The sequence below is a fragment of the Silene latifolia genome, chromosome 7 (assembly GCF_048544455.1).
Source record: "Silene latifolia isolate original U9 population chromosome 7, ASM4854445v1, whole genome shotgun sequence".
Classification (NCBI taxonomy): Eukaryota; Viridiplantae; Streptophyta; class Magnoliopsida; order Caryophyllales; family Caryophyllaceae; genus Silene; species Silene latifolia.
Genome location: NC_133532.1, coordinates 74525209 through 74551170, shown reverse-complemented (window position 1 = coordinate 74551170; position 25962 = coordinate 74525209). Strand labels below are relative to the sequence as shown.

Here is a 25962-nt window from a genome sequence, read left to right as displayed (position 1 = left end):
GTTGATGTTGCTCAACACCTTGAAAAAGTAATCAAAAGCTTGTTCATTATTATGGTAGAAGTCCTCAATAGACCGTGCCCCTTGTTGTTGATCATGATCGATGGCATGCCCAATGTAGGGATTAAAAATCACTTCAAACTCGTCGTCCCAAAGACCACAAACTTCATTGAGTTGATCATTGAAAATCTCTTGCTTAGATGGAGACAACTCTCCCAATTTCTTCTCTTGGCCAATGAGGCCATCCTCTTCTTCCTTGGTTGATTTTGATGAGCTTTGCAAGCTCTCCTTTTCACAATTCACTTGCTCTTTGAATGGAGCATCTTCAATTTTCTTCCTCCATTGGAGTTCCGATCTCTTCCTTTCATCTTTTTGGCTATAATGATCAATCATGAAACATGGCTCATGCAAACGAGGAGTTCTCATGGTCTTGTCAAGATTAAAAGTTATGCTTTCATCTCCCACTTCTAGAGTGAGCTCTCCATGTTTCACATCAATCACCGCACCGGCGGTGTGTAGGAAAGGTCTTCCTAGGATGATTGGAATGTTGGAATCTTCCTCCATATCAACAATGACAAAGTCCACCGGGATGAAAAACTTCCCAATTCGCACGGGGACATCTTCCCATATCCCTAATGGTGTCTTCGTCGATCTATCGGCCATTTGAAGTGTGATGTTGGTCCATTTAAGCTCTCCCATTCCCAACCTTTTACTCACCGAGTACGGCATGACACTCACACTAGCCCCTAGATCACATAAGGCTTTGTTGATCGTCGTGTCGCCAATGGTACACGGTATTGAGAAGCTTCCCGGATCCTTTAACTTTGGAGGTGAACTCCCTTGAAGTATTGCACTACTCACCTTAGTGAAGGCGATAGTCTCAAGTTTCCGGATCGACTTCTTCTTTGTGAGGATATCTTTCATGTACTTTGCATAGGCCGGAACGTGGTTGATTAATTCCGTGAAAGGGATTGAGACTTCTAAATTCTTCACAATTTCCATGAACTTTCCAAGTTGATCATCAAATTTGGGCTTGGCTTGACGACTTGGAAAAGGAAGTCTAATCACAATGGGCTCCTTCTCTTTGGCCTTGTCTTCATTATTCTTTGAACTTTCTTCTTTTGATGATTCTCCATCTTTGGATTTTTGCACAATTTCTTCCTTTTCACTAGCTTCCACAACTTCATCCTCAACTTGCTTCTTCGGTGCTTCATACCTTGTACCACTTCTCAAGTGAATGGCACTAACCGTTTCATGTCTAGGGGGATTACTTTGAGGTGGTAATTGCCCCTTTTGTCTTTGTGAGCTTGAAGATGCTAGTTGAGTCAATTGTGTTTCCAACATCTTGGTGTGAGCTAGAATGTTGTTGATGGTGGTTTCTTTTGCTTGGCTATCTTTTTGCATTTGGGTGAAAAATTCTTGTTGATTCTTTTGCATTTGGAGGACCGCTTTTTGGACATCAAAGCCTTCGTCATTTTGGTGATTGTATGGATTTTGATTTTGGTAACCTTGGTTTTGATTGTAAAAGGGTCTTTGATTTTGGTTTCTCATGGGTGGTGGAGTGTATGTTGTTTGAGGGTTTTGAACATTTTGGCTTTTGTATGAGAGATTTTGATGGAACTTGGTGTTTTCATTGTAAAAATTTGAATAAGGGGTACCACTTTTGTAAGCTTGGAAAGCATTAACTTGTTCGGTTGTTCCCCTACACTCACTTGGGTCATGACCCAATGTTCCACAATTCTCACATATCCCACTTGGGATTGATGAGGATGCCGTCATGGCATTGACATGATGCTTCGATGATTTTGAGTTTTCCTCAAGTCTAGCCATAGCTTGTTCAAACTTCAAGTTGATTGTGTCAATGTGAGCACTAAGTTGAGCACCCAATTGAGTAACGGAGTCCACTTCATGCTTTCCTCCTCTAGTAGCCTTGCGAGGTCTACTATATTGTGAATTATGGACCGCCATTTCCTCAATCTTGTTCCATGTTTGATTGTCATCAACTTCGGTGAACATTCCATTTGATCCCATATTGAGAATGTTCCTAGAATCTTCATATAAACCATTCCAAAATTGTTGCACCAAAAACCATTCGCTAAGTCCATGGTGAGGACATGAGCGACAAATTCCCTTGAACCGCTCCCAAGCTTCATACAAAGACTCTTCATCCCTTTCCTTAAAACCCGTAATTTGAGCTCTTAGCATGTTGGTCTTTTCCGGTGGGTAGAATTTTTTGTAGAAAGCTAGAGCCAACTTCTTCCAAGAATCTATTCCAAGGGTGGCCTTATCAAGGCCCTTCAACCATTGCTTTGCGGTGCCGATTAAGGAAAAAGGAAATAAGACCCATCTAATTTGGTCTTGAGTCACGCCCGTTTGAGAGATAGCATCACAATAATCGCAAAAGGTTTCCATATGAGAATGAGGGTCCTCACTAGGCATTCCCCCGAATTGGCTCCTCTCAACTAGTTGGATGAAGGCGGACTTGGCGATAAAATTTCCGGTGAGATGTTGCGGTGTAGGAGTACCATTTGGTAGATTCTCCTCGGTGGGTACGGAGTGTGACGAGAATTTTGGCATTGTAGGTGGATTTTGTAGGGTATTGTGTAATGGGTTTTCTTCTCCTTCTATTGCGAAAGGATTGACAAACTCACTAGTGGGTTGAATAACTTCACCAACACCTCTCAAATTCCTCCTAACAAGTCTCCTATTATTCGTCAAGGTTCTTTCGATTTCACGGTCAAAAGGTAACAAATCACTTTGTAACCTTCTAGACATGCAAAATATCAAACAACTCAAAAACAATTAGAACAAACCTTGAGGATTTTTATTTCCTCAAGGCGAAGAAAGACACAACTAATAACAAAAAGGAAATCTAAATCAAACAAACACCGTCCCCGGCAACGGCGCCATTTTTGATCGGTCCGTTTTGCATTCACAAATAAATAGATGTGGTCGTTGGTTACGGTCGAATCAAAACACAATTTATAGCTTAACAAGCAACTCTACAATTAGTAAAGAGGCAAGTAAAGGTCGGATCCCAAGGGACGGGAGTTGAAATGAGATTTCTATTGTAACTAGTGGTGTCTAAGGGGTGTCACAAATTGGGTTGATGTAGAAGGTTACTAAACTAGAATAACAATGAAAATAATCAAGCAAGATGAATAAAAAGGGGTGTAAACAATTGATTAAAGGCACTAGGGTGTCATGGGATCATAGGGGAATCATGGGATATGATCATACAAACATGTTCTCAAATTATAAGCAAGCAATTATTGTTGTGATGGATTGAGTTGGGTTATATCTTACAATCCTAGGAAAGTTTGGGTCCCGGAGCCGAATCGATTAGATTGTACAACACCTACAAGTCGACTTAATCTTCCCTACTCAACAACATGCATGGTCTAATGAGACTCGAGTTGGGTTATGTCTTACAAGTCTCATTGAAAAGATAGGAGATGATAGTAAATGCAAGGATTCATAGGCTTAGCATTTCATCAAATATAACATGTGCATGAGTTGAGATCAAAACAAGCAAGCAAATAAGATATGAAAGCATATTAATTTAAGCATGAATCATTCCCCATGTTGGTTTCCCCTAATCACCCATTAACCCTAGCTAAGAGACTACTCACTCATTATCATGTTGATCATGCTAGTAAGGTTGTCAATCATACCAACAATATGAAACATGATGAATAAATGAAAGTAATTAACAATAATTAAAAAGGGATTAAGAGATTATACCTACTAATGATTCCAATAATAAAGCAAGAATAATAGAAGTACTTGAATGCTTGATTGAGAGGTTGTCAATCTCCCAATAATAACCCAAATAATCTTCAATTACCCAAAATAAAGGATGAACAAAAGAGAGATTAAAGAACTAAAACTTGGATTAAAACTTGATTAATACTTGTTACAATATTGAAGAGAGATTTGATTGATATTAACTACACTAATTATTGATAAGAAGAACATGCTCCTCTAATTAGACTAATGGGGTATTTATAGTGAAAATTAGGGAGGATGCATTAGGGTTAACTAAGGGCTAAACTAGTAATTACACTTTTTAAGTAGAGCAAGGAGAAGCCGGTATTTTTGGAGAGAAGGGCTTCTCTTTTCGTAGCTTGAAGAAGACAACCCGCGCTGTGAAGGAATCCGGGCGGATTAGGGTCGGGACGGCCGGATTTGGTCGAAGGAATCCGAGCGGATTCTGGGAATCCGGGCGGATTGTCGAGGGGAATCCGAGCGATTTTCACCGGGACGCTCGGATTGTGGATAGGCGGGACGGGCGGATTGCGACAATCCGCTCGGATTGTCGTCGTGATACTTCTTCTTTTTCTTCCCTTTTCTTCATAAATTCCTTGGGGATTTCCTTGGGGACTCAAGGATCCTTTCTCAACATTGCTCTTCTACTATGATATGTACAAAGGCCTTCTAATCTTGTCTCTCCTTGATACTTGGTCATTGAATTTGATCAATTTAGTCTTGATTTGCCATGAAAATGCAAGATTCTTACTCCTTTCCTACCAAGGGATCAAAATCTCAAAGAATATGCAAAACAAAGAACTAAAGATAAGAAATGACCCAAATAAGCACTAAAAAGCATGGAAACAAGGGTAATTCGGGGGCTAAATATGCGCCAATTATGGTCACATCAGGCACATATAATGAAGGAGGAGTGTCAGTAATTACAACATAAGACTTACGGGTAGAAATCGCATTACAAGTCACAGGACACATAGCATCTTTCTTCCTATAAGTCTGGGCAAAACTAATGGACTGCTTCCCCACCTTAAAGGTTAGTGTCCCCAACCAACATCAATAATCGCACCAAAGAGGTGTGCGAAAAGGGTCTACCCAAAATGATAGGGATATGGGCATCCTCGGGTATGTCTAACACAATAAACTCAATTGGGAAGAAGAATTTTCTTATTTGCACAGGAATATCCTCTAGGACTCCTAAGGGCTGGACCGCAGAACGATCAGCCATTTGCACTATCATATTAGTGACCGCAAATCTAGTCAATCCTAATCTCTTAGCAAGACTCAAAGGCATGACACTAATACTAGCCCCTAAATCACATAATGCCTTCTCAATTGAGAAGGTACCAATATTACAAGGGACTGAAAAGCTACCCGGGTCAGCTAACTTGTGTGGAGCACTGTGAGCCAAATAAGAGCTAGATTCTTCAGTTAAATTAACAGAATCGACCCTATCAAGTTTCCGCTTCTTATTTAAAAGCTGTTTCATGAATTTCATATAAGCGGGAACTTGATTTACCAACTCAAGAAAAGGTACTTGCACATTAAGACTATGAATGACATTTTTAAATTTTTCAAAATATACCTCATCCTTCGTGGTACTAGCCTCTCTGGATATGGGGCTTGCAAAAGTAACTTAGCCATCTCCTCTAGGTCTCTCATACCGGCATCGGTGGACTTAGGCTGAAAATCCACTACTTTATCCTTGTTATAGCTCGAACCTTCTTCAGTCCGTCTCAGGAATGAACCATTGACCGTCGTAGGGTCATACTTTGGAATCGAAACAGACCCATCAGCATCCGGATCTTGCCTCGATAATTTCAGAGCCGTCGTACCCCGGAACAAGAAGTCTCTTAAGTTGTCTGGCATTGGAGGACGAAAAGGTTCAACATCAGCAGCGTTTTCAGTCGATCGACCAGTGAGGTCGGTCGATCGACTGGCTTCTTCAGGACCAGAAGCTGCACTGTTGCGCGGACTGGTCGATCGACTGGGTGATGCGGTCGATCAACCGTGATTACTGCTGATCGACTTTTTCTCGCCCTTTTTTCTTTTTCCCTTTTTCAGCAGCTTTCTCAGGTTCATCAAGAGTAGACCCGCTCCTCAGCGTCATTGCATGTACGGTCTCAATATGCTGATTCAGAGAATGAAATTGACTCGGTATCTCAGCTGCATTCTTATCTAATGTAGCAAATTGAGATTTCAGCTCCGTGATTGAGACCTCATTCGCCGCATTACGTTTCTGTACCTCCACCATGAGCAGCTGCACTAGACTCGTCAACTCTGAAACTTCATTATTCGACTCTTACTGTGACGGAGTGGATGATGGTGGGGCTACATAAGGAGGCACATATGATTGATGCGGTGAAGTAGGAGTGTAAGTATATGCATTGTCGAGCTTAAATTGATGAAAAGCAAACATCTTCTCCCTAGGGCTCCTGCATGTATCAGCTATGTGTCCCATTCCGCCGCATCTCGCACAAAACTCCACCTGCTGCTTCTAAGAATGGAACATGGGTGGACTCTTCTGAAGTACTGTAGATAGGACCTGTAGGACCTAACAAAACAACACTAGAGAAGATGGTAAGAACTGTCTCAAGGTACTCAGTCTTCCCTTGAGGCAAAACACAGACTAAAATAAAAAACAACTAACACTAGCGCTGCCTCCCCGGCACCGGCGCCAAAATTTGATGCCTGTCGTTGTGTGCACCAAAAATAATATTTATAAAACCAAACTACAACTAGCAAGTGGTAGTAAGGGTCGATCCGCAGGGAGGTAGGGAGATTATAGTTGCTTTCAATTCTAGTCTAACGGTAACAGTGAGGGGGGTTTTGATATGGAATAATTCTAAAACTAATAACAAAAACTAAATAAATAAAAGTTGCAAAAGATGTAAACAGTGATGAAAGAAATGCTAAGACGGACGGTTCACTATAGCTGCGATGGCACAAAATCCTAGGTAAGTCCGAAATACAGTCGTGTAGGATGAGTAAAACAAGTCCTCTCGGTCCAAGTTAACTAGTAGCTCCTTTCGGCCTATGCTACTAGTCCCTAAGTCTCACTAATGCTAGCTCTCGCCCTGAAAAGTGATTCCTAAAGCCTAAATTACATTATCTCTCGATCTCAGCAATTTAGTCGTCTCAACTCGTTAACTAATGCCCTTCCCTATCTTTCGATCTATGGATTGGTCAAAACTAAGCATCTAACAACTCTCCTCTTGGTCTCATTGTTAAATATTGGACTTAATGAATTATACGGTGCTAATCAAACACGAAGTCAGTCGATCGACCAGCTACCCCAGTCGATCGACCAACCGGCTCAGTCGGTCGACTAGTTAAGCCAGTCGATCGACCAAGCCCTAATGCGGGGTCACACCTATTCTAATGCCATCTACGCTATAGATCCCTTACATCTTAGCATGGGGTGTTTAGCTAGACATAATGGAATTAATAACGAAAACTAATTTGATAATAAGCTTAGAGAATTGCATAATTGAAATATTGAATGAATAAACTCACATAAAACTATAACTAGGGCTTTGGGATTCTATCTAGCAAGAATTAATACTACGAAACGATTAAAACAGTACTAAAATTAAAAATTAGAATTACCGATGCAAAGGAACAAGGTGAATCCTGAAAGCAAATAAGGTACGTACGTTGTTGAGAATTCTAATCTACGAATAATGAATGTATGATAGGAACTAAATTAAACTAAGCTAATGAATGATAGATATGTCAAGCAGCAGGTAAAGTTACGTTATATAGGAAAATAACGTAACCTATTCCTAAACCTAATTAAAATGGGCTTCCTCGTCTTTTAATTTGCGCGTCAGCTCGTGGGGTGGTCGATCGACCAATGAGACCAGTCGAGCGACCACAGGCGCTGTACAGAATGCATTCTGACGAATTCTACAGCGCGCACCGATCTTAAAACAGCTGCCATTTCTTCGTTACTTGGTCAAATCAGGCGTTCTACACAGTGTTGGAAAGCTAAGAGGATACGCTTTCTCCTCTAATTGGAATCACTTGATTATCAGCTCTAAAACTCGAGATATAGCCATTTGAAACAGGCTGCAATATCGTGAAGTGCTTCTTTGCTTGTCAAATGCTTGTAACTTGTACGCACCCATGCTTTTGCTATCTTTAGGCCTTGAAACGCGCACCAAACTCATTCCTTGAGTCAATAATTCATGTCAAATCCTATGCTAAACACTCGGGAACGGATTCGGCTCATTTTCCGCTGGATTCTTCGCGTTTCTGCAATATTACAAGAAAACACAAAAGTAGACGGAAATAGGGAAAATAGTAGAGAAAACTACTAAATAAGGCTCAGAAATGCGTGTATAATAAGGTGTAAAACATCATATTTAGAATACGCATCATATTCCAACATACGCACGTGCCATGATGTGATATATGCTGAGAGCACAATAAGTCAATTAAAGAGATAATTCCCACATTATAGCTTGTGAAAGCCTTAAAGAACATCCTTGAGATTCTTGAGAAGAATTAAGGATTCGTTCACATGTTTGGATGATAAACTAAGTAAGGTGTTGAAGTGTTGCACAAACTTTAGTTTCCAAGCTTAAAAGGATTTGATGAAATCCTAAGCTAATGTTATTGACGAAGGAGTAAGAAACTAAGAAAAGTGTTTTAGTTTCGTGCATTGCAAATTATACAAAAGGAATCTAAGTAAAATTGTGATAAAATGGTCAACGAAGGGATTAAGAGTGAATCCCTCCACAAATGACTTTATCACAAGTTATGCGATAACAGTGGGAGCATTTTTCAAGTTAAAGAGCCCAAGTATAGTAAGAAGTCTAGACATATACTTAGATAATATTCATGTCATTAGAAATGACATTGAATGGAAGGAAGTAGCAATTAATAATGTTGGAATATAGGATATCGGGTATATCTACTTTCCAAGCTTTTATTGCATCTAAACTAGTGTTTATAATACACTAAAGATTATAAAATATGAAGTAGTAATAGTATATTGACTATTCATATATGATAATCGCATTTATCGTTTGAGTTTTAATTAAACTCACCCGCTACCTTGTCGTATTCGAATGGGTTGTAGAGACAAATTGAACCCCATTAAAGTGAACTGGATTGACATGGTATTTGCCCCTAGTTACTTATATGAAGCGACGTCTCCAAGTGACTAGAGTGTGATGCGATTGATGGCAAGTTCAAGTGCCATAGAGTCATATTGGATGGCTAGTCGATCACATAGGCAGACTGTATGGGACACTCTGTCGGGTAGTGACCGCTTATAGAGTTCTGGTAATTCATAAAGCCTGGTCGTGGCAAGAGCTACTATAGTATTCTTATGAGTCAATTCTTTTGACTAGAGACTATTCGCCCAATTTGGCACAACTTCTGATTAGCTTTGATTTATACTCTACCATTTCGTAAATGAGGTCAAACTGGGTATATTTTGGGTTATGATGGACTGTGGCTGAATGAAGGGAATAGGGCGATAGGAATTGTCCACCCCTTGTCAGGGTTGTTTGAAATCTCAAGGCCACTCGAGGAGTAGTTAACTAAAAATGCGTGGCCACGCTCGGAAGGTATCTCTGATAGATAATTCTGGTCAGACAGTTAATCTCCAGATCGCGAAAACCACTCAAGATATGATCAAATGTAAGTAAGACCTGCAAGACACCTTGCATTGAGTGGGAGATTGTAATAGGACAAGAAAATTGGTGATGCACACTTGTCGAGGACAAGTGGGAGATTGTTGGGAAATGTGTCCTCAACAATAGTGCGATCACATGATTTAAATATCATTATTAAATCTCATACTAAGAATACGTGAGGGATGATTCTTTATATAGTCGACTGACCGTCATTAATCGGTAATGATTGGCTAACTAGAGTTTGACATTACTGTCGTGTGACGGTGGTGGTCAGTTGATCCCTTTAGGTCACACCTATAGGATGAGGCCCAAATAGACATTTAATTAATTGTATGCGATACAGATTAATAAATTCCTTAATTATGAGAGTGCAATTTTACGTCTTATTGTAATGTGATTAAATAAGATTTAATTTAGTAATTAATTGTTAAATTACTAAATTAGTTGAGGTTTTAATATAAGTTTTGAGGTAGAGGTAATTAGTTATTTAAGGTTACAAGAAGTTGTAATTTTAACTAACTAGCCATTATGGGACCCATTATATGTTGATATAATGGTAGTATACTACTCAAAAGGTGGAGTGTATATTATATTATTAATTGTAATATTTATGTGTTAAATGATTACATTAATAATTAATTATGTAAGATTGTTAAACATATGACTTATAAGCATTTGTGGGACAAATGACAAAAGGCAAAAATGGACCAAAATAGGTCCAATATGTCGGTCATATTAAGAGCACAAGAGATGTTGTTTTGTCTTTTGTTTGTGTTGGTTATTGTGTGATTGTGACATATCTCACAAGCCTTTTCATGCTACATCTTACACACATGCTCCCTATACTCTACCTATACTAAACAAAAGAGTAAAAACAAAAGCAAAATATTCCTACCCTTTGTAAGGCCACCGGTTTTGTGCCTTTTAAATGGGCATTTGGTTGCTCATTTTATTGATTGAAGTTTTTGCTTGTCTTTCTCTCAAGTTCTTCCTCACATGCAATTGCTAAAATCTCTCACAAATACTAATACACATCAAACTATTACTAGAGGTAGTAATACTAGAAAAATTAGTAATATTAAGGGAACATTTCTACTACATATCTAGTTAATATTAGTAGGAATTTTTGGGATTAATCTTGGGTGCAATTTATTGGAGTGGCTTCTATACTTGGAGTCTTAGGAGGATGATCCATCATATTTAGGTCAAGAACAAGTGAAGGAAGGTGACCTTACTTGTGCCCTATATTTCGAAACACATAACGATGTAAGGAACATTGTTCTTCTTATAAATCTTTCATTTTGTTATGCATGCACTAGATCTAAAGAACAAATAATTAACAAGTTAATTAGTTCACTATTAGAGAAGTCTAATAATAGGTATATGAACCTAACACAAGATTGGTGGAGGAGGGTGGTCCTCATATCCGTTGGGTGGTCCCATGGTGGCACTTGAGGTCCTTCACGGGGTTGCCCGCTTCGACCGCTAGTTCTTGTTCTTTGATGGTGGTGGGTTTGAAGGTTGCTTCCTTCATTTATCCCGAAAGGCTTATGAGGCAAATGGGGAGTCAACAAAAGGTGCCCGCTCAAGATACTCTTGTTCAAGAGAGTGTTTTCCGGAACTCCGAGCTTGTGGAGGTCTTTGAAAGGTGGTGGGCCACTCGGCCGATTTGGGAGGTACCAAACCCCGTTGCCACGGCATGGGTGACTCCCGCTTATGTAACGTGGTCAAGAGATTAAACCTTGGAGGAAAGGTCCAAATCTCGTAAGGACGAGGTCGTCGACTTGAAGTATAGAGAGGTTGGTAAGGCCAACCGTGCCTTCTTTGACGACTTTGTTGATGGAGCTAGCCTGGATGTAATGAGGCCACCAAAGAGGAGAAGCTCGGGTCCCAAAGATTTAGTGGGTTGTGTTTGGGCTCATCTTGGACCGAGTTTGGGGTCATGCAAGAGACCGGATGTTGGAGCTTGTGTCCTCCACAAATTAGTGTGATAACATTTATAAATCTCTTATAGGTTCACAAGGGTATACCCCGTATTTTATCAGTTGATTAACGATTACCTAATAACGGTTGGCTTGCTAGAAAGTTTGACGTTATTACCATACTGATGGCGGTGATCAACCGGTCCCTAAAAGTCACACCTAAAGGATGTGTTTGAGAGATGTGATTATGGAAATGTAATCACATTGATGCCTGACTAAAAGGTTAGTCCATGTATTTGACTAAACAGTTAGTCAATGTGTTGATGAGACGATTATTTAATTTAATTAAATAATATTAGCTGAGACGAATTAACTGTCAATTCGTAAATTGAATATAACATGTTATATTTAATAAATGTATATAATGTTAGCATAAACGAATTAAGATGTTAATTCGTAATTAAATGTAATCGGTTATATTTAATTAGCTAATTATAAATATGCGATATTTATAGTTAAAGTATATATTATACAATATTGTCATAACAAATTATTACAGACCGTCATTAATAAATCGACTGCAAGCTGTTGTGTGTAGACTTATTAATACGGAATAAAAAAAATGACAATTTATAAATAATACACTTTATATACATTTTGTATACTACCAAAATAAGTAGATTAAATCTCCATATTTTTGGTAGGTGGAAAAACCGAAAATAAGAAGATAATTCCTCTTATTTTTCGGTTGGATGGGCCGAAAATTTGGAAAGAAAAAATCTACCCTATTTCTCCTAATACACGGTTTTATAAGGGGAAGGGGAGATCATTTTTCTAACCTAATTTTAACCTAGCACACTCTCATCTAAACAAAAACACAAAACCCCAAATTAATTAAGTGAATTGGGGGATCAATTCTAGCAAGAAGAAAGGCATATCTCATATCATCTTGGGTGCAACTGATAGGAGAAATATCGTTGCGATATTGTTCATAGGCCATATTTGCTAGGACCGAAGGTTATTTATTAATCTCTCTATTTTGTTTATGCTATTTCATTTATGACTCGTATTCATAAACATAATTTCGTTATAATCCTTATAATTTAAAGGGAAGTATACCGATATTTCCTACAAGTGGTATCAGAGCCAAGGCCACGAAATTATTTTTGATGATTTTCATAAATTGAATTTAAACAAAATTTCGAAAAAAAAAAAAAAATCGGCCGGTTTTTTTTTATTTTGCCGAATGCAATTTTTTTGGCCGAGTTGATTTTTGTTCTTGTTTTGATGATTATATTTCCATTTTGATTCATTCATATTGTTGTTTTAATCAGTTAAGATGATAATATGATAATTCGTAGATGCTTGATTTAATGAGGATTAAATTATAATGTAAATGGAAATCGTCTTGTTGATGATGTTAAATTTGTTTTTGCTATATAGTTTTTGGCATATATGGTTAATCATGTTTCATTAATTTATATGCTAATCTTGTTCTAATAGCAACTATAAACGAATTTGTTCATCTAAATGTTTTTTTTTCGATGAAAAAAATATGGGGGCTGTTTTCGTTTTTTGATTTAGCCGAGTATAATAAAAAAAAATCTGTTTTTTTTTTTTAGGGCAATTGCCGAAAAAAAAGGAAAGCTGTTTTTTGTTTTTTTTTCCAGTTTAGCTGAGAGCTGAAAATTTAAAAAAAAAAAAATTCTGTTTTTGTTTCGGTTTTTACTGAAATGCCGAGAAAGAGAGAAAAAAAAAGACTGGTTTTTCGTTTTTTTTCTTGCTGCCGAGACCAAAGAGAAAAAAAAAGGATTTTTTTTTGTTTTATTTTGGCCAATATTGATTATACATTAAATTATTAATGTATGATTAATTGTTGTGAAGAAGTTCACAATTTTAGATACCTAATTATTTTAAAGAAGTTTAAAATAATGTTGGATTAAATTCATATTACAAGATTAATGTGAATTAAGATTGAAATTAATGTGAGTAATTGAGGAATTGTCACTTAATTTGATCATTTATATAGGTGGTTTGGGAAATTAATCTACATAATTAAGGAATTATGTCTTGCATGTTTAATTTATTAGTTGATGCAATTTTTTTGTTGAATGAATCGTTGAATGGATTTATTTACGTATTTTTGCAATCGGTTGTAATTTGTAATACCTAGTGTGGCCTTAGTTAAATTATGTTTTCGTAATGATGGAAACATAATTTTTAATGTAATTTGAGATCTCGTATCTCCGTTTTGGTTTTCTTTTATTTTATGGTTTTGAAATTAGAATGTAAATAGGTTTATTATGTAATTTTAAATTGTAATTTTAAAGAAGACTAAAGATGGAGATTGGAGCTCACTCCCGCTACATGGACCAAGATGGAACTTCAAGACAAGCTTCTCGGGTCCAAGGATGGATTCCAAAGTTGTATTTATATTCATTTTGGTAGATAGGCCACACTAGGACTTTATTTTGTTTTACGTTTTACCGTTCTTATTGCTTTTCATTCACATGCTAGTTAGTGCATCATTTTCCGCCTAAAACCAAACCACCTACTAAAATGCATGAAAATTGACTCATATAGATTGTATGTTAGTTTTCATAGACATACAGATGTCACACAGTTTAAGCCATCACCTTAATTTATTCATTCACGGATGCTAGATATTAGTTCACTTAAAATGAATTCAAATAAAGTTGATGGGATCTTCCTCTAAAACGGAAATTGAGACTAGTCTTTATAAGGGCAAACAACTATGAATCCGTTCTTTGTCGGTAGGCATAATATGGCCCTTTCTACGTTGGGTAAGTAGTTTGTGTTGACTTAGTTTATCTCAACATTATAGTCCAAAGAGTTTCTCGTGATTATGATGGACTAATGATAGAATTTACAGAAATTTATCGACCAAGAATTCTAACAGTAGAATTAGCCAAATAGTTGGCTTATCAATTTACAGATAATTGAGTCTTGAGATCATTTATATAATTCTTGAGGGAGGTCAATTGTATAAATGCTTGAGTCTTCGCTTATAACAGTTTTGCATTAAGACTTAAAATCATAACGATGCATATGCTTATTATTTTTATTCTTCTTTTCGTAGTGTAGAATACGTTTATTTTGATAATACTGTTACAACAAATGGCTGGAAATAACGAAATCCCAATGCCAAGTGCCACACTTGGACGCGAGTCCTGGCTTAAAGTTTTCATGGACAACATGAATCAATTCACACGACTGAAGAATGATGGGTCCAACTTTGCGGACTGGGAGGCAGCACTACGGAATGCTGCCATTGATGACGGTAAGCTCAAGTACTTAACTGAGCCAATACCGGTAAACCCATGCCCCAATGCAGGAGTTAACGAGTCACTTGCTTATAGTGACTTCGTCATGGAAGCGGGTGCGATAAAGAACGTACTCATCTTTGCAATGGAAACCAATTTGCAGAGACGCTTCATTGCCCAAGGTGCAAACAAGATTTTCACCATGCTCACTAACGAGTTCTCAAAAGCACCGAGATTCGTTACTTTTGAGCATACCTGTCGCTTCTTTGATGCGAAACTCCAGAAGGGCCAACCGGTTAGCCCACACATTCTTAACATGATTGAGAATGTCGAGAAATTGGAGGCACTTGATTGCAAAATCAGTGAGAGCATAGTCATTGACCGAATGCTTCATTCACTTCATGATGGTTTTGCCCTTTTCAGGGCAAATTACTACATGAATGACTTGAAGAAAAGTCCTCATGAGCTACACTCACTTCTCGTACAGACCGAGAAGGATATGAAATTGAGTGGGAGCATGAAGCAGGATGTTCTCATGATTTCCAACAAGAATAAATGTAAGGGCAAAGCTCCAGGCGACCTAACTGTAGGTAAGCCAAAGTTTAAGAAGCCAGGATACGGTAAGAGTGGGCCAGATGAGACTAGTGGCTCACAGGGCAAGGCAAAGAGCAAGGGCGGTGACATTGAGTGCCACCATTGTCACAAGACTGGACATTGGAGGAGGAATTGTCCCGTGTACCGTGAGGACATAAAAGCAGGCCGTGTCACTCCTGTTGGTATGTCATCTTATATTCATATGATTGATATTAACCATGCAAGTTTCGGAACTTGGGTACTTGATACTGGTTGTGGTTCTCATCTGTGTAATCATTTGCAGGGCCTAAAAAACATCACACCTCTCGGAAAGGGTGATGTAGACCTGCGAGTCGGGAATGGAGCTAGAGTTGCTGCAGTCTCGAAGGGAACATACGTAATCCAACTCCCTAGTGGTTTTGAGTTATATTTATATAACTGTTACTATGTACCCAGTTTATCTAAGAATATTATTTCTGTTTCCGTACTCGATAAAGACGGTTTTGCATTTTCAATAAAGGATAATAGCTGTATTTTCTCTTTTAATGAAATGATTTATGGCAAAGCAGTTTCCATGAATGGAATTTACATCTTAGATCAAACTACAGATATATTACATGTGAATAGTAAGAAATTAAAGGTTGGTGACAAAGATCAAACCTATATATGGCATTGTCGAATGGGACACATAAATGAAAAACGTGTAAAGAAACTCGTCGATAATGGGACTATTCCCGCCTTCGATTTTTCTACATTTGGCACGTGTGAATCATGTCTTATCGGCAAGATGACGTGAATTTCCTTCAAAGGTGTTGGAATGCGCGCTAGTGACCTATTAGGCCTCATACATACTGATGTTTGTGGACCTATGTCAATTACCGCTAGAGATGGCTATAGATATTTTATCACTTTCACGGACGATTTGAGTAGATACGGATATGTCTACTTGATGAAGCATAAAAGTGAGTCCTTTGAGAAATTCAAGGAATACCAGAACAAGGTTGAGAACCAACTGGGTAGAAAGGTTAAAGCACTCCGTTCAGATCGGGGTGGCGAATATCTTTTAAATGAGTTTGATCAACACCTTAAAGACTGTGGAATCGTTTTGCAGTTAACTCCACCTGGAACACCTCAATTGAATGGTGTGTCTGAACGGAGAAATCGAACATTAATTGATATGGTTCGATCCATGATGAGTCACACGGTAGTACCTGATTCATTATGGGGTTTTGCTCTTTTGTCAGCTGCTCTTATACTTAACCGAAGTCCGACTAAAGTTGTCGACAAGACTCCATATGAAATGTGGAAGGGAACGGTCCCTAACTTGTCCTTTATTCGGGTTTGGGGCTGCGAGGCTTATGTCAAGTGGAGACACGAGGATAAGCTCGGCCCGCGATCGGTCAAGACATACTTTAATTGTTATCCAAAAGGAACGTTTGGTCATTACTTCTATTCGCCTACCGAACATCGAGTTTTTGTTGCGTCTAGTGCGACGTTCTTAGAGAAAGAATTTCTCGAGAACAAGACAAGTAATAGAACCTTCGAGCTGTCAGAGATTCAAGAACCAACAACCGAGGAACAGATGGAGGAAGTTGTTCCTCTAACTGATGATACGGTTAATATTCCTCAGGAACCTAGGAGGTCGGGTAGAGTCTCTAATCCTCCGGACAGATACATTGGTATGGTCGAGGAGAGTGACGTTTTACTCCTAGAGAGTAATGAACCCGCTACTTATAAAGGTGCCATGACATGTTCCGACTCAAAGCTATGGCTTGAAGCCATGCAATCCGAGATGGACTCCATGTATGAGAATGACGTATGGGATCTTGTTGATTTACCTAATAAGGTAAAACCTCAACAGTGCAAATGGCTTTACAAAATAAAGCGTTCTGTAGACGGGTAACCAGATACCTATAAGGCACGACTAGTGGCAAAAGGTTTCACTCAAGTGCACGATTTGCATTATGATGAAATTTTTGCACACGTAATTATGCTGCGTTCCATTCGGATTATCTTAGCGATTGCCGCTTTTCATGACTATGAAATTTGGCAAATGGATGTGAAAACTGCCTTCTTAAATGGTTATTTGGAGGAGGAGTTGTACATGGTGCAACCCGAAGGTTTTATAGATCCTGAAAATCCTAAGAAAGTGTGCAAGATTAAGAGTTCCATTTATGGACTTAAGCAAGCTTCTCGGAGTTGGAATCATCGTTTCGACCAGGTGATAAAAGAGTATGGTTTCACTCGATCGGTCGAGGAACCATGCTTATATATCAAGTCGAGTGGGAGCAAGATTGTTTTCTTGATATTGTATGTCGATGACATACTCTTGATTGGGAATGACATTCCTCTCTTATCTTCGGTAAAAGGATGGTTGAAGAACCATTTCCAGATGAAAGATCTGGGTGAGGCACAACGCATATTGGGAATCCGTATCTACCGAGATAGATCACGACGGACGTTATCACTTAGTCAGGAGTCTTATTTGGATAAGATTCTTGAAAGGTTCAGCATGACCAACTCCAAGAAGGGGAACCTTCCAATGACGTCTGGGATGCAGTTGAGCAAGTCTCAGTCACCCACGACGCCTGAAGGGATTGAGCGCATGAATCGTGTTCCTTATGCATCTACAATAGGATCAATCATGTATGCCATGATATGCACACGTCCAGACGTGGCATATGGATTGAGTATGACGAGTCGGTACCAAAATAATCCAGGTGAAACACAATGGATAGCTGTTAAAAACATCCTTAAGTACCTACGGAGGACTAAAGATAGGGTATTGACTTATGGAGGAGATACTAAGCTATGCGCAATCGGTTATGCAGATGCTAGCTTCCAAACGGATCGAGATGATTCAAAATCTCAGTTCGGGTTCGTCTTCACTCTTAATGGTGCTGCGGTCAGCTGGAAGAGTTCCAAACAGGATGTTGTAGCAGATTCTACCACTGAATCTGAGTACTATGCCGCTTCGAAAGCATCAAAGGAAGCTATATGGATGCGTCAATTCTTACAAGGACTTACGATAGTTCCTAGTTCGAATGACCCGATCACTATCTATTGTGACAATAGAGGTGCCATTTTCCAGGCTAAGGAACCAAAGTCTAGCAACAAGTCTAGACATGTACATCCGAAAGCTCACCTGATCCGTGATTACGTGGAGCAAGAAGAGATAGTGATTGACAAGATAGCTTCGGATGATAACATCGCGGATCCTCTCACTAGACCGTTGAATTATGATAAGCAAGAAGGGCACGTTATTTCTATGGGAATTAAACGTGTTCCTGAGTTGTAGTAGTTGATTATGGATTCGATACATTATCTTTTTCATATACTATTTATAACTTCATCGTTTTATTATAATATTTTATTTTTCATGTGGATTGTACTGACAACATTGAACGCCACAAAGTGAACTGAATTACATTATATTTGTTTTGGTCCGTAATCGCTCATATAAGCTGATAACTTTGGCTATTATATTGTGCAGTCAATTGATGGTGGGTTCAACGAGCCATAAGTCAAATAGTTGGCTGATCGATCACATATGCGAGTTATAACGATACCTCGTAGGACAATAAATTGTGACAACGTAATGGAGTCCTAAATGTTTAAAAACATTTGGTGCCAGGTCGTGGATTGGACGTCCATTGTGTTCCTAGAGTCGATTATTTTGACTACCGACTGTCTCTTGAGATTAAGGCAATTTTTGGGTGACTTTGGGGTCTTTATCATGGTCTGCCGTAACAGGAGACTAAGTAGATTTTTTCTGGGTCATTTCATATTGTGCTTACATCTGCAGGATTCGAGTTGAAGAAAATATCCAACCTTTATCAGGTTTAGTTATTTCTCAGGGCCACTCGAGGAGTTGTAACTGAAATGCATGGCCATGCTCGAATGATGATTCGTTTATCAGTTATGTTACTCTCTAGTCGGGGAAACCACTCTTGATATTGATCACTTGTAAAATACGACCTTTGTGAATACGGATTTTGCAAATTGTTTTACATTGAGTGGGAGAAATTTTAGGATATGAGAATCGGTTATCGCACATACACTTGTGAGGACAAGTGGGAGTTTGTTGGAGCTTGTGTCCTCCACAAATTAGTGTGATAACATTTATAAATCTCTTATAGGTTCACAAGGGTATACTTCGTAGTTTATCAGTTGATTAACGATTACCTAATAACGGTTGGCTTGCTAGAAAGTTTGACGTTATTATCATACTGATGGCGGTGATCAACTGGTCCCTAAAAGTCACACCTAAAGGATGTGTTTGAGAGATGTGACTATGGAAATGTAATCACATTGATGCCTGACTAAAAGGTTAGTCCATGTATTTGACTAAATAGTTAGTCAATGTGTTGATGAGACGATTATTTAATTTAATTAAATAATATTAGTTGAGACGAATTAACTGTCAATTCGTAAATTGAATATAATATGTTATATTTAATAAATGTATATAATGTTAGCTTAAACGAATTAAGATGTTAATTCGTAACTAAATGTAATCGGTTATATTTAATTAGCTAATTATAAATATGCGATATTTATAGTTAAAGTATATATTATACAATATTGTCATAACAAATTATTACAGACCGGCATTAATAAATCGACTGCAAGCTGTTGTGTGTAGACTTATAAATACGGAATAAAATAAATGACAATTTATAAATAATACTCTTTATATACATTTTGTATACTACCAAAATAAGTAGATTAAATCTCCATATTTTGGGTAGGTGGAAAAACCGAAAATAAGAAGATAATTCGTCTTATTTTTCGGTTGTATGGGCCGAAAATTTGGAAAAAAAAATCTACCCTATTTCTCCTAATACACGGTTTTATAAGGGGAAGGGGAGATCATTTTTCTAACCTAATTTTAACCTAGCACACTCTAATCTAAACAAAAACACAAAACCCTAAATTAATTAAGTGAATTGGGGGATCGATTCTAGCAAGAACAAAGACATATCTCATATCATCTTGGGTGCAACTGATAGGAGAATATCATTGCGATATTGTTCATAGGCCATATTTGCTAGGACCTAAGGTTATTTCTTAATCTCTCTATTTTGTTTATGCTATTTCATTTATGACTCGTATTCATAAACATAATTTCGTTATAATCCTTATAATTTAAAGGGAAGTATACCGATATTTCCTACACCGGAGGCCATCGCCGTTGTAGATCCGTTGAGGATCCATTCCGAAGAGGAAGTTCATGCTAGGCGGGCCAACAAGAAGAACAAGGGCAAAATGTATCCCGAGGGAAAAGGCAAGGGTAGAATGGAAGAATGAAGACCTCCATTACCCGTTTTATTATTATGTTGTATTAGTGTTGTGAGTTTTTATTATGTTGTTTTAGCTATGTCTAACATTTTTTCTGCTAGTTTTACTATGTGAGATGTCTTAGTCGACATCTTAGCTTTGACAAGTAGTAGACTTGCTTAGCTTTTTTTTTGTCAAATTTGTAATCCTTCTCATTATTAATTAAATAAGAGGATTGCTTGTGTTAAAAGAAATTGTGAATGCTTGTTTCTTCCATCCATTTTGCAAAGGGAATTCGGTTTGAATTATCCTAAACATTGCACTTGGGAAATGGGGTTTTTTGTGGGAAGGGAGGAAGGCTCTTTTTTGTATTTTTTGTGGAAAAGGGGAATGTTTTTCCCTTCTTCTTTTTTTTGATGTTAATATGGGTGATGTTTTTTTGTGTGGATGGTTGTATCCTTCTTGTGCAAGAGAGGACTGCCTACGTATCCACCTGAAAAAGGTGAAATCAAACCATGATCGTAGTTCGAAAAGTTTTGTTAATTTATTTGGGTTTTATGGTTATATCCTTCTTGTGTAAGAAAGGACTGCCTACGTATTCACCTGAAAAGGTGAAATCAAACCATGCTCGTAATTCGGGTTTTTTTTGTTTGAGTGCAAATGGATGTTGCCTTTGACAGATCAAAGGACGTTTGAAACGGGGTAAGGTGCCGCAACTTAGACTCGATAAAACATGCAATTTCAAATCAGAACGTATTGAGGAACTTGACTTGAAAGGGATATGGCGGTCGCTAGTTATAAAACTAGGGTAAGGTTTGTTGGTTATCAGGGTTCAAGGGTAGTGTTTCTTGAGTTGGTCGGGTTTGTGAAATCCTCCCCGTCTAGGTCACTTAGTATCACTGCGCCCCCCGAAAGTATTTTCTTAACCAGGTATAGCCCGGCCCAATTGGGTTTGAATTTCCCCCTCGGATCGACAGGTAGTGGTGCTAGAACCAACTTGAGGACCAACTCGCCTTCTTTGATGTTCTTGGGTTTGACTTTTTTCTTGAATGCCCGTTGTATACGTTGTTGGTATATCTGGATGTTGTGCAAGGCGTTGAGTTGTTGTTCGTCTAGAAGCTTGAGTTGTTCGAACCTTCAACGGGTCCATTCCGCCTCAGGAACCTGACTCTGCAATAGGATGCGTAGGGATGGGACCTCCAACTCTACTGATTTAACCGCCTCCATACTGTATGCTAGGTAGAAGGGTGTGGCCCCCTGTTTGTGTTCGAATGGAGGTACGGTATCCCCAGAGTGTGAATGGGAGTTTGCTCGGCCAATCGCAGTAATTATCTTGCATCTTCTTGATAATGGTGACAAGAGTTTTGTTTGCTGCCCCAACCGCTCCGTTGGTTTGCGGTTGATAGGGGGATGATCGATGTTACTTGATTTTGTATTTGTCCATCAAGGCTTGTGTTTCCGCCCGGAAGTGGGAGCCTTGGTCGCTGATGATTTCATGGGGGTACCTTATATCTGCAAATGATGTTGTCCTGAATGAAGTTGGCCACTTATTTGGCGGTCAAGACTACATATGACTGTGCTTCCACCCATTTGGTGAAGTAGTCGATGGCGACGAGAACGAAGAAATGCCCTTTGGTGCCTTTCAGGTGGACTTTCCCTTTGGTGCCTACCAGGTCGAGAAAGGCAAGGGTGATGTCATGGTGTATAAAAGGGATGGTGGTATGTGTTGTATGTTGGCGAAGATTTGGAAATTGTGGCAATGTTTGACGTAGTTTCGGCAATCGGCTTCCATGGTCGTCCAGTAGTAGCCTAACCGCATGATTTTTTGAGTCAGCATGATTGTGCTCATGTGAGGGCCGCATTCTCCGTCGTGGACCTCTCCCATGACTTTTTTGGCTTTGTGATGGTCAATGAACAGGAGAATAATCCCTTGGGGTGTTCTTTTGTATAGTTGTTCTTGGTTTATCACGAATTGTGATGCAAGTAAACGAATGGCTCTTTTTCCTCTTTTATCATAGTTGGGAGGGAATTCTTTTTTGGTTTTGTAGTTTAGGATGGCTTGGTACCATGGTTCGACATGGTTTTCCTCGTCGTTGTTGATGGCGCAGATGTGAGCTGGCTCGCTCCTTCTCTCGACGCATAAGGGCATCGATGGCATGTCGTTAGGTATGTTGACGAGCGCGGCAAGTTTTGCCAGGGCATCAGCAAATTGATTTTCCTCTCGTGGCAAGTGGAAGTAGTCGACTTGGTCAAAGAACTTGGCTTCTTGATTTATTTTTGCTCGGTAGGGTGCTAAGATGTCGCTTTGGATTTTCCATGATCCGGACACCTGATTGATGATGAGTGAGGAATTGCCATGGACCCTGAGTCTCTTGATGACAAGTGTTATGACTGCTTGTAGGCCGATGAGGCATGCTTCATATTCGGCGGCATTGTTGGTGACGGCGAAGTCCAGTTTAACTAAGATCGGAACATGTTCTCCCTGTGGTGATATTAGAAGGATTCCTACCCCGAAGGCTCTCAGGTTCGATGCACGTTCGAGGTATAGGTCCCATGCGTCGGAGTCGGCACAAAGGATGTCTTCGTCAGGATGTAACCATGTGTCGGTCGTTGAGTCTTCGTTGACGGGATTTTCTGATAGGAAATCGGCGACTGCCCTTCCCTTGATAACCTAAAGGGGTACGAATTTGAGATCAAATTCAGATAGCATGAGTGTCCATCAAGACAGTCTTCCATTTAGTACCGGTTTTTCGAAAATGTATTTGACAAGGTCCATCTTGGAGTAGTGTGAATCGTGTAGCTGAGCATGTAGTGCCGCAGCTTCTTTGTTAACATACTTGGGCAAGGCATGTCTTTTCCAGCTGGGTGTACCTTGTCTCATATTCGATGAACTTTTTGCTGGTGTAGTAGATAGCTCGTTCTTCGCCGTCGACTGTTTGTGCTAGCATTGCTCCCATGGCTGTGTCGGTGACAGTCAGGTATAGGGACAAGGGAATTCCTTGTTGAGGTGGCATGAGGACAGGAGGCTTAGATAGGATTTCCTTTATCCTGTCGAAGGCCTTTTAACAGTCATCGTCCCAATCGGTGTGATCGGAGGCGCGAATCTTCTTGAAGATCGGTTCGCAAATCATAATGAGTTTAGCTATGAAGCGGCTGATGTATTGAACTTGACCGAGAAATCCCTGAATCTCCCTCTCGTTCTTAGGCCGTGGCATTTGTTGAAGGGCTTTGATTTTGGTAGGATCAATTTCAATGCCTCTCTTGTTGAAGGGCTTTGATTTTGGTAGGATCAATTCAGTCTCATGTTATATTTTCGCAGACGAGCGAAGAATTTCCGGAGGGCGCTGATGTGGTCGTCCCTCTCTTTTGATTTGACGATCATGTCATCGACATATACCTCTACCTCTTGTGCATCATGTCATGTAGGATAGTGGTAGCGGTTCTTTGATAAGTTGCTCCGGCGTTGACTAGACCGAAAGGCATGACCGTGTAGTAGTATGTACCCCACTGTGTAGTGAATGTAGTTTTGTGCATGTCTTCCTCAGCCATGTTGATCTGGTTGTACCCATCATACCCATCCATGAATGAATAGGGCGTGTTCGGCGGTATTATCCACCAGGATGTTAATATGTGGCAGAGGGAAGTCGTCTTTTGGACTTGCTTTGTTTAGATCTCTGAAGTCGACGCAAACCCGAATTCTTCCATCTTTCTTGGGTACAGGAACTATGTTGGCCACCCAGTCAGAGTATTCGGACACTTTGATGAACCCGGCTTTGAACAGCTTGTCCACCTCTTCCTTGATTTTTCGGGCGCATTCGGCGCAACTTTTGATTCACGTGCAATCTCCCTGTCGATCGGAGGCATGTCTTTGTAGGACCAGGCGAATACGTCCTTTTATTCGTGTAAGAGGTCGATGAACTTCTGTCTTTCCAACGGGTCAAGGGTGGTGCCTATCCTAAGTTCGTGAGGTGTGCTGTCGGTTCCTACGTTAATAGGTTCGGTCTCCTCAATGATGGGGGTCCTATTTTCTTGTTTGTCAAGTTCTTTGGCTAGGTGAGGTGGGTAGTCACTCAGGTCAAATTCCTCATGTTCGTTCAGAATTGCATTGCAGTTAAATTAAGACGAGTGATAAGCAAACTCAGCGTTCATTAAGTCGACATGAGCGAAAAGCTCAGATAGGACAGACATCTCATGGGCAGTCAGAGGCGACACAGCAGAGGAGGTGGCCCATGGAACAAGCTCCAGGTTGCTACCTTCCATGGGAGTGGGGATGACCCTAGTTGACTCGGCCTCTGAAGCAGCCACAAGTTTGTGATAAAACAGCGGAAAAGGGACTTTATCTGGGACGCCAGGAGTGCTAGGAGCTAAGGCAAACTCTGACTCTGGCTCTGACTCAGACTCTTCTTCATTTCCCTCTTTAAACATATGGCCTTCTCCAGTTGTAATCTTGAGAATGCGGCCTTGACGATCGGTCCACTTGACAGTTTTCCTCCAGCCTTGTGCAGCTTTCTCTGGTTCAGTATCGGAGATTAAGGTGGTGGGATCAAATTGGTCGTCTTTTAGAGCAATGTTGATGATGTCCTCATAGTCGAGGTGCTTGATGGTGTCCTCTCCGAAGAGGAGACTGACGGCTTGTCCGTCGAGGCATGGGGTCGACTCAGATTTGGTCGACGTAGCTTTGGTGTTGTCGGGGATAAAGTATTAGTCTTTAAAGACTTCTACACCCGGGCATTTGACCTTGTCTACGGAATCATAGATCAGCTCAGGAAAGCCGTGGTAGAGCTCGGATTCTCCCTCGGGGACAAAGTGTCCATTGAGAGTCAAATGGTAGGGACGGAGGATAACTCCGTGCTTTTTGTGCTTCCGTATTAGGAGGTTTATCTCCTGGATGTCTTCATCGGTAGGATCATAGCCTAGCCCGAAGGGGATGTTGGGGACCTTAGCCTGTTTCAAGGGAGGCAAGGTGCTTTTCAGCGGATTGAGAGGTAGGCCCAGGAAATAACCCTGGCGCATCAAAATGCAGTTGGCTGTGAGGTTGGAGAACCGGTCACAATCAAAAGGTGCTGATTCATCGGTTAGGGCATTCACAGCTTGGAATCCCCGCATTTCATGGTCGTCTTCCTTAATAACTTGAGAGGCTATTCCCTTTTTCATGATAGCCTTCATCGAAGAAGCGGGGATCGTGATCGTCTTCCTGTTGAAAGGGACGCTGATTTTCTGATGAAGGGTTGAGGTGACAGCCTTGACGGCATGAATCCAGGGGCGTCCTAGGAGCATGTTAAAAGAGGCATCGATGTCGACCACCTAAAAGCTGGCTTGTCTTTCCAAGGGTCCAGTTGAAATGGTAAGGTGATAAGCCACACAACCTTATGACGAGTGTCGTCATAGGTGCGTACTCCTTGATTGATTGGGACTAAATCAATTTCTTTAATACCCAGTTTATGAGCCGTCTTGAGGGGAACGACATTAATCGCAGATCCGTCATCCACTAGA

General features: G+C 39.8%; 1 non-coding gene across 1 annotated transcript; it reads left to right on the top strand.

Moving 5' to 3' along the window:
• Positions 1–2095: 2095 nt before the first annotated feature.
• On the top strand, positions 2096–2202 carry LOC141593738 (small nucleolar RNA R71). The gene has a single exon (XR_012521806.1). It is a non-coding gene; the product is annotated as a small nucleolar RNA R71 (small nucleolar RNA).
• The last annotated feature ends 23760 nt before the right edge of the window (positions 2203–25962 follow it).